Raw genomic sequence first — 15,134 nt, forward strand, 5'->3', positions numbered from 1 at the left:
AGACTACTCTCTCCGTGACCCCCTTGTTCGCTCCACACTGCCCTCCAACCCCAACACACCCGGCACCTTCCCCTGCAACCGCAGGAAGTGCTACACTTGCCCCCACACCTCCTCACTCACCCCTATCCCAGGCCCCAAGATGACTTTCCATATTAAGCAGAAGTTCACCTGCACATCTGCCAATGTGGTATACTCTATCCATTGTACCCGGTGTGGCTTCCTCTACACTGGGGAAACCAAGTGGAGGCTTGTGGACCACTTTGCAGAACACCTCCACTTGGTTCGCAATAAACAACTGCACCTCCCAGTCGCGAACCATTTCAACTCCCCCTCCCATTCTTTGGATGTCATGCCCATCATGGGCCTCCTGCAGTGCCACAATGATGCCACCCAAAGGTTGCAGGAACAGCAACTCATATTCCACTTGGGAACGCTGCAGCCCAATGGTATCAATGTGGACTTCACCAGCTTCAAAATCTCCCCTTACCCCACCGCATCCTGAAACCAGCCCAGTTCATCCCATCCCCCCACTGTATCCCAAAACCAGCCCAGCCTGTCTCTGCCTCCCTAACCTGTTCTTCCTCTCACCCATCCCTTCCTCCCACCCCAAGCCGCACTTTCATTTCCTACCTACTAACCTCATCCCCCCTCCTTGACCTGTCCGTCTTCCCTGGACTGACCTATTCCCTCCCTACCTCCCCACCTATACTGTCGTCTCCACATATCTTCTTTTCTCTCCATCTTCGGTCCGCCTCCCCCTCTCTCCCTATTTATTCCAGAACCCTCACCCCATCCCCCTCTCTGATGAAGGGTCTAGGCCCGAAACATCAGCTTTTGTGCTCCTGTGATGCTGCTTGGCCTGCTGTGTTCATCCAGCTTCACACTTTATTATCTTGGTTTCTCCAGCATCTGCAGTTCCCATTATCACTCACAGTATCCCTGTCTTGGCTTTGCTTTTTTGCACATTTTTCCTTCAGGCAGAACTGCCAGGCCCATATTACTTCTTTCTTGCTTTATCAAACAGCGGACATAAAACCAGGGTGCTTGTCATGGTTGTCAGCAGTCCTGCCATGGAGATAAGCCCTCTATGAAACTCAATAAAATTGACAAAGAACCAAATTATGACAAGATTTGGCTTATAATACCAGGACATTTATGTAAATTTGCGATTATCAACAGAGTGAACATAATTGTATGAAAAGGAATCCATGTTCAACCAATTATTGTCATTCTTTGAAGAAGTAATATGCTGCGGATAAAGGAGAACTGGAGGATGAACTATACTTAGATTTCCAGAAAGCGTGGCATGGATAAAAGATTATCAAACTAACAGGAAGCAGAAAATAGGCATGATGGGTCATTTTCTGGTTGGCAAGTCATGAAGAGGGATGTGCCACATGGGTCAGTGCTGGAACCAAAGCTATAGTTGTTAAATTTGCTGATGACACAAGGCTAAGTAAGTTGTGAAAGAAATGCTAAGGATGCAGATTAATTAATTGTGAGGTCAAAGATGTTGCAAATGGAATATAATGTGGGAAATACAAAATTGTCTATTTCATCAGGTAGTTTACAAAAATAAACTCATTATCTAAATGGTGAGAAATTATGGAGTTCTGAGACGCAGAGGAATCTGCATGTCGTTGTGCATGAATCATTAAAGGCAAGTATGGAGGCAAATAATAAGGAAAGCTAATAGAACCTTATCATTTATGGCAAAAGGAACTGAATTTACAGGTATGGAGGTTATGCTTTAATTGTATAGGACATAGATGAGACCATATCTGAAGTACTGTGAACAATATTGACCTCTTTATTCAAAGAAGGATGGAAATGCAATGAAAGTAATTTATTACTAATTTAGTACTGGAATGGGTGGGCTCATGAGGAAAGTTTGAACAAGCTAGGATTTGTATTGTTGGAGATTAAAAGAGTAAAAGTGAACTTGATTGAGAAAGATTGGCAGGTTGGTTTTGGCAAGGATATTTTCACTTGTAGGAGAATCTGGAACTAAAAGTCACTGTTTCAAAGCATAGAGCTAAAGAGAATATTTTTCTCACAAAGAGCTCATAAATCTTTGGAACTGTCTTCCTCAAAATGCAGTGCAAACAGAGTCTTTACATGCTTTAACGACCAAGGTTGACAGATTCTTGATAAACATGGGCTGCAAGCCAATTGGAGATATACAGAAATGAGGAATAATCAAATCAGCCATGATCTTATTGAATGTCAGAACTGGCTTGAGGAGCCAAAATGTCCACTAATCTCCAAATTCATATGTTTGTATGAACAAATGTACTCTCTAGTTTTTGTGCTTTATCCTTGCTAATTTGTCACTTTATTGCTTTACTACTATTTGGTGGCGAATGGAATACACTTAGGAGTGTAATAGTAACTATAACTTTTTGTTCCAGCTAAATAAGTGTATTCTTGATGTGATTATTCCCATCACTGTGATCTTCTCCCCAACAAACACTACCACCCTTCTTCCTTTTGTCCCTATTCTATCCTTCCTGAACATTTAGAACATAGCTCTGCTCTTTTATGAGCCTGGTCATCATTGTTGCTATGACATCCTAGTCCCATGTAGATATCCATGCCTGCAACTCACCAAACATATTCACCACCCCCTGTACATTCGTGTATGTGCACGATTCCGTAATTTAGATCTTAATGCATTCCCTGACTCTTTCAAATAACTTAACCTTCCTTACTCTAGCATTACCTCTCTCTTTTAGTCCTTTGTGCACCTTGTTTTTTCCTTTCTTATGTTAAAACCTTATTTTCATATCCCAATCAAGTTAGTTTAAACTGTCCTGATAGTGCTATCATTCAGCATTGGGAGTAGCTGCTTACTTGTCTCCTTCTTTCCACTTAAGTAGTGGTGTACCACTACGGACTGTGACCAATTGCTGCACACCTATCCCCACCCCTCAGAATGCTCAGAGGCATCTTTCATCCTGCCACCCACTACAGCATTTGTTGGTTGCACCTTGTACAGCAGGGTCAGCTATGATACGATGGACCTTTCTCTGGCTCTGCACTCCCCAAATGAACCATCACTCTCACCAGTATTCAGAACTGAATACTCATTGAAGAATGCAAAACATTCAAGATTCTTCTGCACAGTCTGCTTGATCCTCCTTGACTAGTTGCTGGTCATGCACTTCCATGCTGCCTGCACATCCTGAAACAGTGGGATCACCATAGAAACATGCTTTCCTCCAGATTGTCAGCTCCTGGATGCACCATAGCAGTGCCAGCTACAGCCCAAGATAAAAATCCGGAGTGCAGGCCATTCTAGCAGACAACACTCCCCGAACATGCTTGAAGGGGATGTTAGAAACATCATAAATTTCCCATTTTACACAGGACGAGCACTTCCTGAGATCAAAGAGATGTGATATGCATGTATTTGTTAGATTGACTTTATTTAATTGAATTAATTTTAAGGTTTAAATAAACAAAGACATAATTCTAGACAATAAAATGTGAGGCTGGATGAACACAGCAGGCCAAGCAGCATCTCAGGAGCACAAAAGCTGACGTTTCGGGCCTGGACCCTTCATCAGAGAGGGGGATGGGGAGAGGGAACTGGAATAAATAGGGAGGGAGGGGGAGGCGGACTGAAGATGGAGAGTAAAGAAGACTGACTTTTTCATGTGACTTTCAATTTCTGTACTGCTTTGTAACGAGTGGATTTGAAGTTCATTGAGGCAGAAATAGCTGCACAAAGGAAAAATTAGGCCAGTAATTTATTTACTTACTATACAAAATATTAAAGACTCAGTCACTAAAATAGCATTGTATTTTCAAGAGTACTAACATTATGAATAGAGCATTCCACACTTTCAAGTAAATTAGTCAAAGATGGTCATTCAATGTCTACAATGAGTTTCCTTCAAATGGAATAGAACGTAATAAAGGAAAACCTTTTCCTTTTTGATGTTACTTGTAAGAAAATAAGGAAAATTAATTGCACTATCATTATCACTAGACCAATAACTGCTGAGGGAGTTACATTTTCATTGTAAGTTGAAGCTTGCTGAGTAGACTATCAGGTAGCAAGTATTTTTTAAAAGCTAGTATCTAATTTGCGAAATCTCACAGATAGTATCAGCACAGCTGCTTTTCATTGTCAAGGAGCAACAGGCAGTTGAAGTGCCCCAGGATAATTAAAGATTCCCTGCTGACATTAACTTGGCTCCTTTACAGTGATAGATGGCCTCAGTATAGCCCTTCAAGTTAGTTCTCCAATTACATCAGAAGCAGGATGTAAATACTAACATCAAGCACAGGAAAAGCAAACAAAAATAACTAAATTATGTTATTGTGATTGCTTTTTAAAACTAGGATCTGTGACGACAATCTTAACATTCAGTTACCCTGACAATGTTATGTCAACACTACATCACAGCAACACAATAATAAGGGACAACTCCCAAATTAAATCCTCATCTGACAGTGGAACTAATGGACATTGTTGCCCAGATAGAGGGGCTTCCCAGCCTGCCACTGGAAGGGTCTACAGGGAATGCATTCCATGGATCAGCAACAAATCCATTTAGGAGCATTAATTTGCTGAATATAGGACTTCCACCTTCTGGGAGCTGTTCAACAGTGTGAGGCAAAGGATGGACCACAACTAAGTCTCAACAGAATTATTAATTATGAGGAACTTGTAGATAATTCTGCACCCATTGCGATTTAGAGACAGATGGTTCATGGAAGCTAGTGGAAATTTGTTTATGCTGGCAAAATTTATGAATGAACAAAGTAAACATTTTCGAGAATTAAGTTTTCCCATACAAAATAGGGACAGGGATGTGCTTAGAGTGAACACCTGTAGCTTGGTAAGAAAAACTCTAGGTTCAGCTTAGGCAGTGTACATAAGTCTTGGCTGATGCTGGATGTGTGAAAAGGTTAGTCCTGAGAAAAGAAGGTAGTTTAGGGCTGTTAAGAAATATGTTATCTTGACATTAACAGTTTTTAGTTTAAAAGTTCCAGTTCAGTAAAGTTTCGTCACAACTCAGAAGGAGTTGTTGGAAGCTGAGAAAGTCTAAACTCAGTTGTATGACTCTAGGAAGAGGCTAAGGGGTTCTCAAGATAGGGAATTAAGTTAAATTAAGCCTTAAAGGTGTGAAAGAGAAGGTATTTAACAATAAAGGAATGCTTCTGGATTAAGCAGATGTATTTTAAAAAGTGTTTCAAAATCTTTATGTTTGTGATCCATGTAAATAGTTTGATTTATTCTACATTATCTTCATTTCTTCTGTGTAATAGACTTGCATTTTACTGTAAACTTGAATTTGCTGCATTGCGTAGAGTCATAAAGTCATACAGCATAGAAGCAGGCGTTTCGGTCCAACCAGTCCACACCAACTGTGTTGCCAAACTAAACTAGTCCCACGCGCCTGAGCTTGGTCCACTTCCCGCCAAACCTCTCCTATTCATGAACTTACCCAAATGTCTATTAAATGTTGTAACTGTACATGCATCCATCACTTTCTCTGGAAGTTCATTCCAAACACAAACCACTCTGTGTAAAAACATTGCCCTTCATGCCCTTTTTAAATCTTTCATTTCCCACCTTAAAATACGCCTTCTAGTTTTGAACTCACCCACACTAGGGAAAAGCCCCTCGTCATTCAGCTTATCTAACACCCTCATAATTTCACAAACCTCAATAAGGTTCAACCTCCTATGCTCCGGAGAAAAAGGTCCCAGCCTTTCCAGTCTATTTTCATATCTCAAACTCTCCACCCCAGAAACCTCCTGCATGTTGTTTATTCAGAGAAAAATCACTTTAATAAATGAAATAAAAGATCTATCAAATGAGATTTTGGCCTGCAAGCTGACTTGTCCAGTAATAACATCAGCTGGGATCATGACTATACTGTTAATGCATTAGAGTTTCTCCTTAAATGCCTATGGTGTATCTCAGACATCTTGGTTGTGATATTTCTTCAAAATAAAAACGCTCTCTCCTTTTGTCTCATACTCTTTACATGACCTTCAGTTCTCTCATTGTATGTGTTTGTTATTAAGATTAAGGAACAATGGATTTATAAAGATATTGAGGTTCTAGTCAAGAATAAAAGATTTTTTTGTTTAGATTTAGACAATTTGGTTTAATTGAATCTTTTAATCAATATTAAGAGTGTAGAGACATTCTTAAGAGAGAAATCAGGAAGACAAAGAAGGGATATGAGGTCAGAGATAATGGGAACTGCAGATGCTGGAGAATCCAAGATAATAAAGTGTGAGGCTGGATGAACACAGCAGGCCAAACAGCATCTCAGGAGCACAAAAGCTGACGTTTCGGGCCTAGACCCTTCATCAGAGAGAAGGATGGGGAGAGGGTTCTGAAATAAATAGGGAGAGAGGGGGATTTAGACCGAAGATGGATAGAGGACAAGATAGGTGGAAAGGAGAGTATAGGTGGGGAGGTGGGGAGGGGACAGGTCAGTCCGGGGAGGACAGACAGGTCAAGGAGGCGGGATGAGGTTGGTAGGTGGGAAATAGAGGTGCGGCTTAAGGTTGGAGGAGGGGATAGGTGAGAGGAAGAACAGGTTAGGGAGGCGGGGATGAGCTGGGCTGGTTTTGGGATGCAGTGGGGGGTGGGGACAAACTGGGCTGGTTTTGGGATGCAGTGGGGGAAGGGGAAATTTTGAAGCTTAAAGTCCACATTGATACCATTGGGCCGCAGGATTCCCAAGTGGAATATGAGTTGCTGTTCCTGCAACCTTCGGGTGGCATCATTGTGGCACTGCAGAAGGCCCAGGACGGACGTATCATCTAAGGAATGGGAGGGGGAGTTAACATGGTTCGCGACTGGGAGGTGCAGTTGTTTATTGCGAACCGAGCGGAGGTGTTCTGCAAAGCGGTCCCCAAGCCTCCGCTTAGTTTCCCCAATGTAGAGGAGGTCACAACAGTTTTCTGGTTCCGTAGGCAGGTGCTGAGGAAGGTGATGTGGCTGTGGTACCTAGTTTGCTTCAGGACCGTTGTGGCTTCCTCTGCATTGGGGAAACCAAGCGGAGGCAGAGTATCAATGTGGACTTCACAAGCTTCAAAAGGTAGAGGATAACTGCATCTCCTATGATATGACGCAAATATTTAACTTCCTAGGAGTCAGGTGCAGAGAAGTTCCTGGCCACCATCACAACCATTAGCAATGTCATTCTTGCCCTGTTCTAAAGCTGCAATTACAGCTGCAGCAATGCCAATATCAGTGAGGAAAGCCTTAGCAAAGTGACGATAACTGCACAATGTTTGCTGCTGAGGATAATTGATCTTTGAACACTGGGTGTGGATGCCTTCCACCTCCTTTTGCCAGCAGCTTCCTATTCCCTGTGTCACCTTAGTTCATTTCTGCTAGTGTGCTGTAATCTGAAGTGAATGCAAACGACCGTCACCATGTTTGAGAGCAACTAGTTTGTATAGAATCCGTGAAGTCAGGATAAAGATCTTCAACTCAGACCAGGCCATTCTTCACAGACTTTAGCAACTTGACACAATTTTTGGGGCTACAAAACACCACAATTGCAGCAAGAATTAATAGAAATCAATCAACAACTAACTTAAAACATAATCATTCGTCCTTTCAAATTGTATTTCTGGAATTGTTCCTCTGCTGAGAGCATATTCAGCTCTGTGTGTTGAAGAGGCAGTGCTGGCATTAAATCAATATTGCACACTAACTGATATGACAATCAGTGGCAGGGAAACTACTGAAAGCTAGTGAATGGTAGGAACTGTGAAGCACCAGATCAGAGGGACCTGGGTGTGCATGTACACCGGTCCCTTAAGGTATCCAGAAAGGTGCATAAAGTAGCTAAGAGAGCATACTTGCCATATTAGCTGAGGCATTAGTGTTTAAGAGCAAGAAAGTGATGCTGGAACTGAATAAAATGTTGGTTAGGTCATAGCTAGAGTATTGTGTGCAGTTCTGCAATAGACATCATAGAAGGGATATGATGATAGTGCAGAGGCTGCAGAGGCAATGTTGTCCATCTGGACAGCTTTAGCTATGAAGAGAGATTGGATTGACTAGGGGTAGGGTTAGTCTAGAGATTTCCTAGGAACAGAGGAGACTGATGGGGCATGTGATTGAGATGTATAACATTATGAGGGGCATAGATAGGGCATAAAGGAAGGAACTTTTCCCTTAGTGGAAGGATCAATGACCAAGGGGCATAAATTTAAGATAAGTGGAGGAAGTTCAGAGGAGATGTGAGAAATTTCTTGTTATCTCAGAGTGTGGTGGAAATCCGGAACTCACTGCCCATAAGGGTGGTAGCGACAGAACTCTCATAACATTTAAGCAGTATTTAGATATACACTTATGATGTCGAGGCATACAAGACCCATAGGCCAAGTGGTGGAAAATGGGATGAGAACAGCTAGGTGGTTGTTTTTGACCAGTGCAGACTTGATCGGGGCTCAAGCTCCTTTTACTGTGTAACAGACTTCTATAATCTAAGGCTCTATGAGAATTTGTCTGCTTTGCATACCTCTGGCAAATGTCCTAGTCCATAGACTAATCTTCTCACCAAAATGCAAATGGCTTCCAAAGAACTACTTTGAGCACATTTTGAACTCAGAATGAGAATGTACAAGAGATACTTGTACATGCAGGTACAATTACAATGTTTAAAAGATATTTGGATGGATACATGAATAAGAAAGGTTGGAGGGATGTGGGCTAGGAGCAGGTAGGTTGGACTGATTTAGTTTGGGATTGTGTTTGGCATGAACTGCTTGGACTGAAGTGTCTATTTCAGTGCTGTATGTCTATGACTCTATGCTCTGTCATAAAACTTCTCCCAATCCTCCATTTCATTGTTGACGGATGATTGTCATAAACCCCAGCGGAGCTGGCTGGGAAATTTTGCTGACCTCCGAATGATATTTAAATGGAAATCAAAGAAACATTGCATAAATGTTAAACCTACCAATATGCCATCGATAGTTCGTTCTAATGGGCCTCAAACTCTTCTGCATTACTATAAATCTGCTTTGACAAAATGATCATGAACTTTACCATTTTGCTGGGCTTAAGCAGATTCCAATAATGAAATAAAAATTGATTCAGAATGTAATATATCTCAAACAGAAGCTGTCTATTGTGTGTAAGTCAAACCCCTACTGGCTGAAAGCCATCGAGTCGAAGCCCATCAGAATGCAGAGTTCACATAATAATTGTGATTATATTCAAGAAATATTGCAAAAGTTAGCCTGCTGGTTTTATTCTCCCAACCGGTTTCTAGTTTAAAACCTGCTACTTTTGCTAATAAGAAGTAAGCTGTTTAAAAAGATGTGATGGTATAAAAAAATGGGTGGTTTGTTAATTAACAATCAACAAGGGCAGACTGTTCACTATTAAGGTAACTCATTGGCTCTAGCTACATTTACCTTCAATCATCACAGTCAACAAAAACAACGAATACAGGCAGCCTCCAAGTTGCAAGTAGGTTTCATGCTGGAGTCTCTTCGCAGGTCAATTTGTACAGAGGTTAGTCATAAATACAGGAAGTGGTCATATGTTGGGCCTTTCAAATTACAGCCCTGCATGCATTGATACATGTGTTCATAAATCAGATGTTTGTAATTTGAGGTCCAGCTGTACTTAGAGATAGTAGGAATTGTCAATGCCGGAGCCAGAGATAACACAGTGTAGAGCTGGAGGAACACAACAGGCCAGGCAGCATCAGGGGAGCAGGAAAACTGATGTTTCGGGTTGGGACCCTTCTTCTGAAATTTGGGAGGGGGAAGGGTGCTCTGAAATAAATAGAGAGAGGAGGGGTAGGGCTTGGGAAGGTAGGCGGGTTGATGATAGGTAAGTGCTGGTAGGTAGTGGTGGGGATTGGTCAGTGATTTGGGAGGAGCGGATAGGTGGGAAAGAAGATGGACAGTTGTGTCAGGTCAAGGAAGCTGGGATGAGAGGGACGTTTGGTCATGGGATAATAACTGGGGTGGGGAGATTTTGAAACTAGTAAAGTCCACATTGAGACCACCGCCTTGGAGGCTCCCAATGGTGTTTCATTCACCTTTTCTATACCTGTCAAGATTTTATAAATCTCTATCAGGTCACCCCTCAACCTCCTACACTCCAGTGAAAATAGTCCCAGCCCTCACAGCTCAAACCGTCCATTCCTGGCAACATCCTTGGAAATCTCTTTGGAACCCTCTCCAGCTTGATAATATCCTTCCAATTCAGGGCAACTAGAACTGGACGCAGTACTTCAGAACATGCCTCACCAACATCTTGTACAATCTGAATGCAACATCCCAACTCCTATATTCATGGGTCTGAGCAATGAAGGCAAGTGTGCTAATTACCTTCTTAACCACCTTGTCTATACATGATGCAAATTTCAAAGAATTATGTACCTTAATGCCTAGGTGCCTCTATTCTACAACACTACCCAAGGCCTTACATTTAATTTAATTGTGTAAGTCCTGTCCTTGTTTGTTTTACCAAAATATGATAGCTCACATTTATCCAAATTAAACTCCATCTGCCATTCTTCAGCCCATTGATCCAACTGATCAAGATTTCTTTGTAATCTTAGATATCCTCCTTCACTGTCCACTATACCACCAATACTGTGTCATCCGTAAACTTAGCAACCATGCATTTATATTCTCATCCAAGTCATTTATATAGATGATAAAAAGTACACCCAGCACAGATCCATGTGGAACACCTCTGGTAACAGGCCTCCAGTCTGAAAAACAACCTTCCACCATCAGTCTCTTTCTTCTTCTATTAAGCAAATTTTGATTCTAATTGGCAATCTCACTCTAATCCCCATCTAACTTTTCTAATTAGTCCACCATGTGGAACCCTGTCAAAGGCTTTACTCAAGTCCAAGTAAACAACGTCCACTGCTCTGCCCTCATCAATCTTCTTGGTTACTTCCTCAAAAAACTCAATCAAGTTTGTGAGACACAATTTCCCTCTCCCTAATCATTCCCTGTCCCTCCAAATGCAAGTAAATCCTATCTATCAGAATCTCCTCCAACAACTTACCCGCAGCTAACCAATTTCTGATCCAAACTATTAAATCACCCTCAATCCAATGCCTCTGTATTTTCTGCAATAGCCTACCATGGTGAACATTATCAAATGCTTTACTGAAATCCATATACACCACATCAACCACTTTACCCTCATCCACCTGTTTGGTCATCTTCTCAAAGAACTCAATAAGGTTTGTGAGGTACGACCTACCCTTCACAAAACCGTGTTGACTATCCCTAATCAAATTATTCCTTTCTAGATTATTATAAATCCTATCTCTTATAATCTTCTCCAACACTTTACCCACAACTGAAGTAAGGCTCACTGGTCTATAATTACCAGGGTTGTCTCTAGTCTCCTCCTTGAACAAGGGGTCAACATTTGCTATCCTCCAGTCTTCTCGCACTATTCCTGTAGACAATAATGACATAAAGATCAAAGACAAAGGCTCTACAATCTCCTCCCTAGCTTCCCAGAGAATCCTGGGATAAATCCCATCTGGCCCAGGGGACTTACCTATTTTCACACTTTCCAGAATTGCTGACACCTCCTCCTTATGAACCTCAATCCTGTCTAGTCTAATAGCCTATATCTCAGTATTCTCGTCGACAATTTTGTCTTTTTCCTGTGTGAATACTGATGAAAAATATTCATTTAGCTCCTCTCTTATCTCTTCGGACTCCATGCACAACTTCCCACTACTGTCCTTGACTGGCACTAATCTTTTTCTAGTCGTTCTTTTATTCCAGACATACCAAGAGAAAACTTTAGGGTTTTTCTTCATCCTACCTGCCAAAGACTTCTCATGTCCCCTCCTGGTTCTTCTTAGCTCTTTCTTTAGGTCCTTCCTCGGTAAGTAGTAACTCTCAAGCACCTAACTGAGCCTTCACGCCTCATCTTTATATAAGGCTCCTTCTTGGTCTTGACAAGAGATTCAACTTCTTTATTAAACCACGGCTCCCTTGTTCAGCCTCTTCCTCCCTGCCTGACAGGTACATGCTTATCAAGGACACGCAGTTGCTGTTCCTTGAACGAGCTCCACATTTCAATTGTGCCCAGCCCCTGCAGTTTCCTTCCCCATCCTATGCATTCTAAATCTTGCCTAATCGGCTCATAATTGCCTTTCCCCCAGCTATAATTCTTGCCCTCTGGCATACACTTATCCATTTCCGTCGCTAAAGTAAACATAACTGAATTGTGGCCACTATCACCAAAGTGTTCACCTACCTCCAAATCTAACACCTGGCCTGGTTCATTACTCAGTACCAAATCCAAAGTGGCCTCACGTCTTGTTGACCTATCTATATACTGTGTCAGGAAACCCTCCTGTACACATTAGACAAAAACTGACCCATCTAAAGTACTCAAACTATAGGTTTTCCAGTCAATATTTGGAAAGTTAAAGCCCCAATAACAACTACCCTGTTACCTTCGCTCTTTCCTCTACATCTCTGGAACTTTTCGGAGGCCTGTAGCAAACTGCCAACAGGGTGACCTCTCCTTTCCTGTTTCTAACCTCAGCCCATACTACTCAATAGACGAGTCCTCATCAAACATCCTTTCTGCCAATGTAATACTGTCCTTGGCTAACAGTGTCACACCACACCCCCCCCCCACCCCTTTTTACCACCTTCACTGATCCTACTGAAACATCTAAATCCCGGAACCTGCAACAACCATTCATGTCCCTGATCTATCCATGTCTCCGAAATGGCCACAACAAGAAGGTCCCAGGTACCAACGCACGCTGCAAGTTCACCCACCTTATTCCAGATGCTCCTGGCGTTGAAGTAGACATGCTTCAAACCACCTTCCTGCCTGCAGGTACACTCCTGTGACCTTGAAATCTTATTCATGACGTCACTGCTCTCAACCTCCTGTACACTGGAGCTACAATTCAGGTTCCCATCCGCCTGCTGAATTAGTTTAAACACGCCCGAAAAGTCACTTGTCCTGTTTTATTACTCGAGGGATATTGGTGCCTTTCCAGTATTGGTGAAACCCATCCGTTTTGAACAGGTACAAAAATAAATTTGCTGGAAAAGCTCAGCAGGTCTGGCAGCATCTGTGGAGAAGAAAATAGAGTTAACATTTCGGGCCCGGTGACCCTTTTTGAACAGATGTTTTCTGTCCCAGAAAAAATCCCAATGACGTAAGAGCCTGAATCTCTGAACATTACACCACCTCTTCAGCCATTGATTTATCTCTTTAATCCTTTTATTCTTTCCCTCATTCGAGCTTGGCACTCGGAGTAAACCAGAGACTATTGCTTTTGAGATAGAGATAATGGGAACTGCAGATGCTGGAGAATCCAAGATAACAAAGTGTGGAGCTGGATGAACACAGCAGGCCAAAACAGCATCTCAGGAGCACAAAAGCTGATGTTTCGGGCCTAGACCCTTCATCTGAGAGGTCTGATGAAGGGCTGATGAAGACTCTCTGATGAAGGGTCTAGGCCCGAAATGTCAGCTTTTGTGCTGCTTGGCCTGCTGTGTTCATCCAGCTCCACACTTTGTATTCTTACTATTGCTTCTGTTTAACCACTTACGTTCACTCTGTATAGCCTTAATCTTTTCCCTAACTATGGCATTCCGACTAATGTGTCTCATAACTTCCCGTTTCTCACACACCTTTAAGAACATATTTCAAACGTTTTGAGACATCCTTAATCCTGCCACCAGAGAAGCTAGATAGCATCCTAGATTCAGGCTCACTGCCACAGAATCTCCAATCTGTGCCCAAGTCCCCCATAACAATTGTTGTTTTGAATTTTGTCAAACTTCGTCTAACATGGATTCATTCTTAGTGCCCAAGATCTGACTGCCTCTTCTATTTTCCTCTTAGAGACTATCCTTTTCAACAGTATCCAAAACTGAGTATATGTTTGAGAGAGTAATAGCCACAGGAGACTTCTAAACCACGTTGTTACCTGACCTGACAGTCACCCATCTATCTGACTGAGCCTGCTTTGTATCACTTCTCTAAATCTACTAGTCATCCATGTGTGTGTCTGGTATGCCCTCAATGTCATTTAGCCTAAAAGGAAGCAGCTTACAACAGCACCTTATACAGAAAATAAACCACCTTCTGTGCCCAAAGAATTAATATTAAGCGTGTAAAAAATGAGAAATAAAAATACATTTAAATCTTAAATAAAATTAACTATTTAGCTGAACAATCAAATAAAAAAAACTCAAGTGATCAAGCAGACAGCTTTCGATTTTCTGATATAAAAACTCACTCCAGAACTATGCATGTGTGGGTCTCTCCAAAAGCACTGTAAACACAAATCCATTTTTTAAAAAATTGTCCTTCTTCGTTTATAATTTTAGAGTAAAAGGAATGGGTAGTCCAAAAGGTCCGTTATCACAACTCCATTTGAAATAATATCATGTGTGTACTTTTTGGGATAGCAGAAACTGCAGATGCTGGAGAATCTGAGATAACAAGGTGTTGAGCTGGATGAACACAGCAGGACAAGCAGCATCAGAGGAGCAGGAAGGCTGACATTTCGGACCGAGGCCCTTCTTCAGAAGAATTTTTCTGAAGAGGGTTTAGGTCCAAAACGTCAGCTTTCCTGCTCCTCTGATGCTGCTTGTCCTGCTGTGTTCATCCAGCTCAACACCTTGTTATCTCAGTGTACTTTTTGGGTTTCTTTTATGTTTTTGAGTATAAAAGAACTAAAAGTGAATCAAAATAAAAGTTTTATACTACTGAAATGCAATAATGATATGAAATCTAGAAGTAAATCTAAATCCATTGTTAACATCATTTCTGTATTTTCATGTCACATTTCTAGAAGCAAGCCTGCAATCTCAGGTGCAGCTGCAAGAGCCACACTACTCTTTACCCATGTTATAGTATATTAAATGGTTTGTTAAGCATCTGAACAGCAGTAACAAATGTTATTTCATAAATATGACTGTGAGGCCTACAGCCATTTTCATTCCCATTGTAACACAAGAATATTTGAAACTATAATTCTTTAGGCATTGAGTTATTGAATTGGAGCAAGTTTTCAGATCATTGCAATCATTCTGAGCAGCTCTTGCACATCACCTAGTGGCCAGTGCAGTACATTGTAATCGTTCTATTTGAATTTTCACATGTT

The sequence above is a fragment of the Stegostoma tigrinum genome, chromosome 4 (genome assembly GCF_030684315.1).
Source record: "Stegostoma tigrinum isolate sSteTig4 chromosome 4, sSteTig4.hap1, whole genome shotgun sequence".
Lineage (NCBI taxonomy): Eukaryota > Metazoa > Chordata > Chondrichthyes > Orectolobiformes > Stegostomatidae > Stegostoma > Stegostoma tigrinum.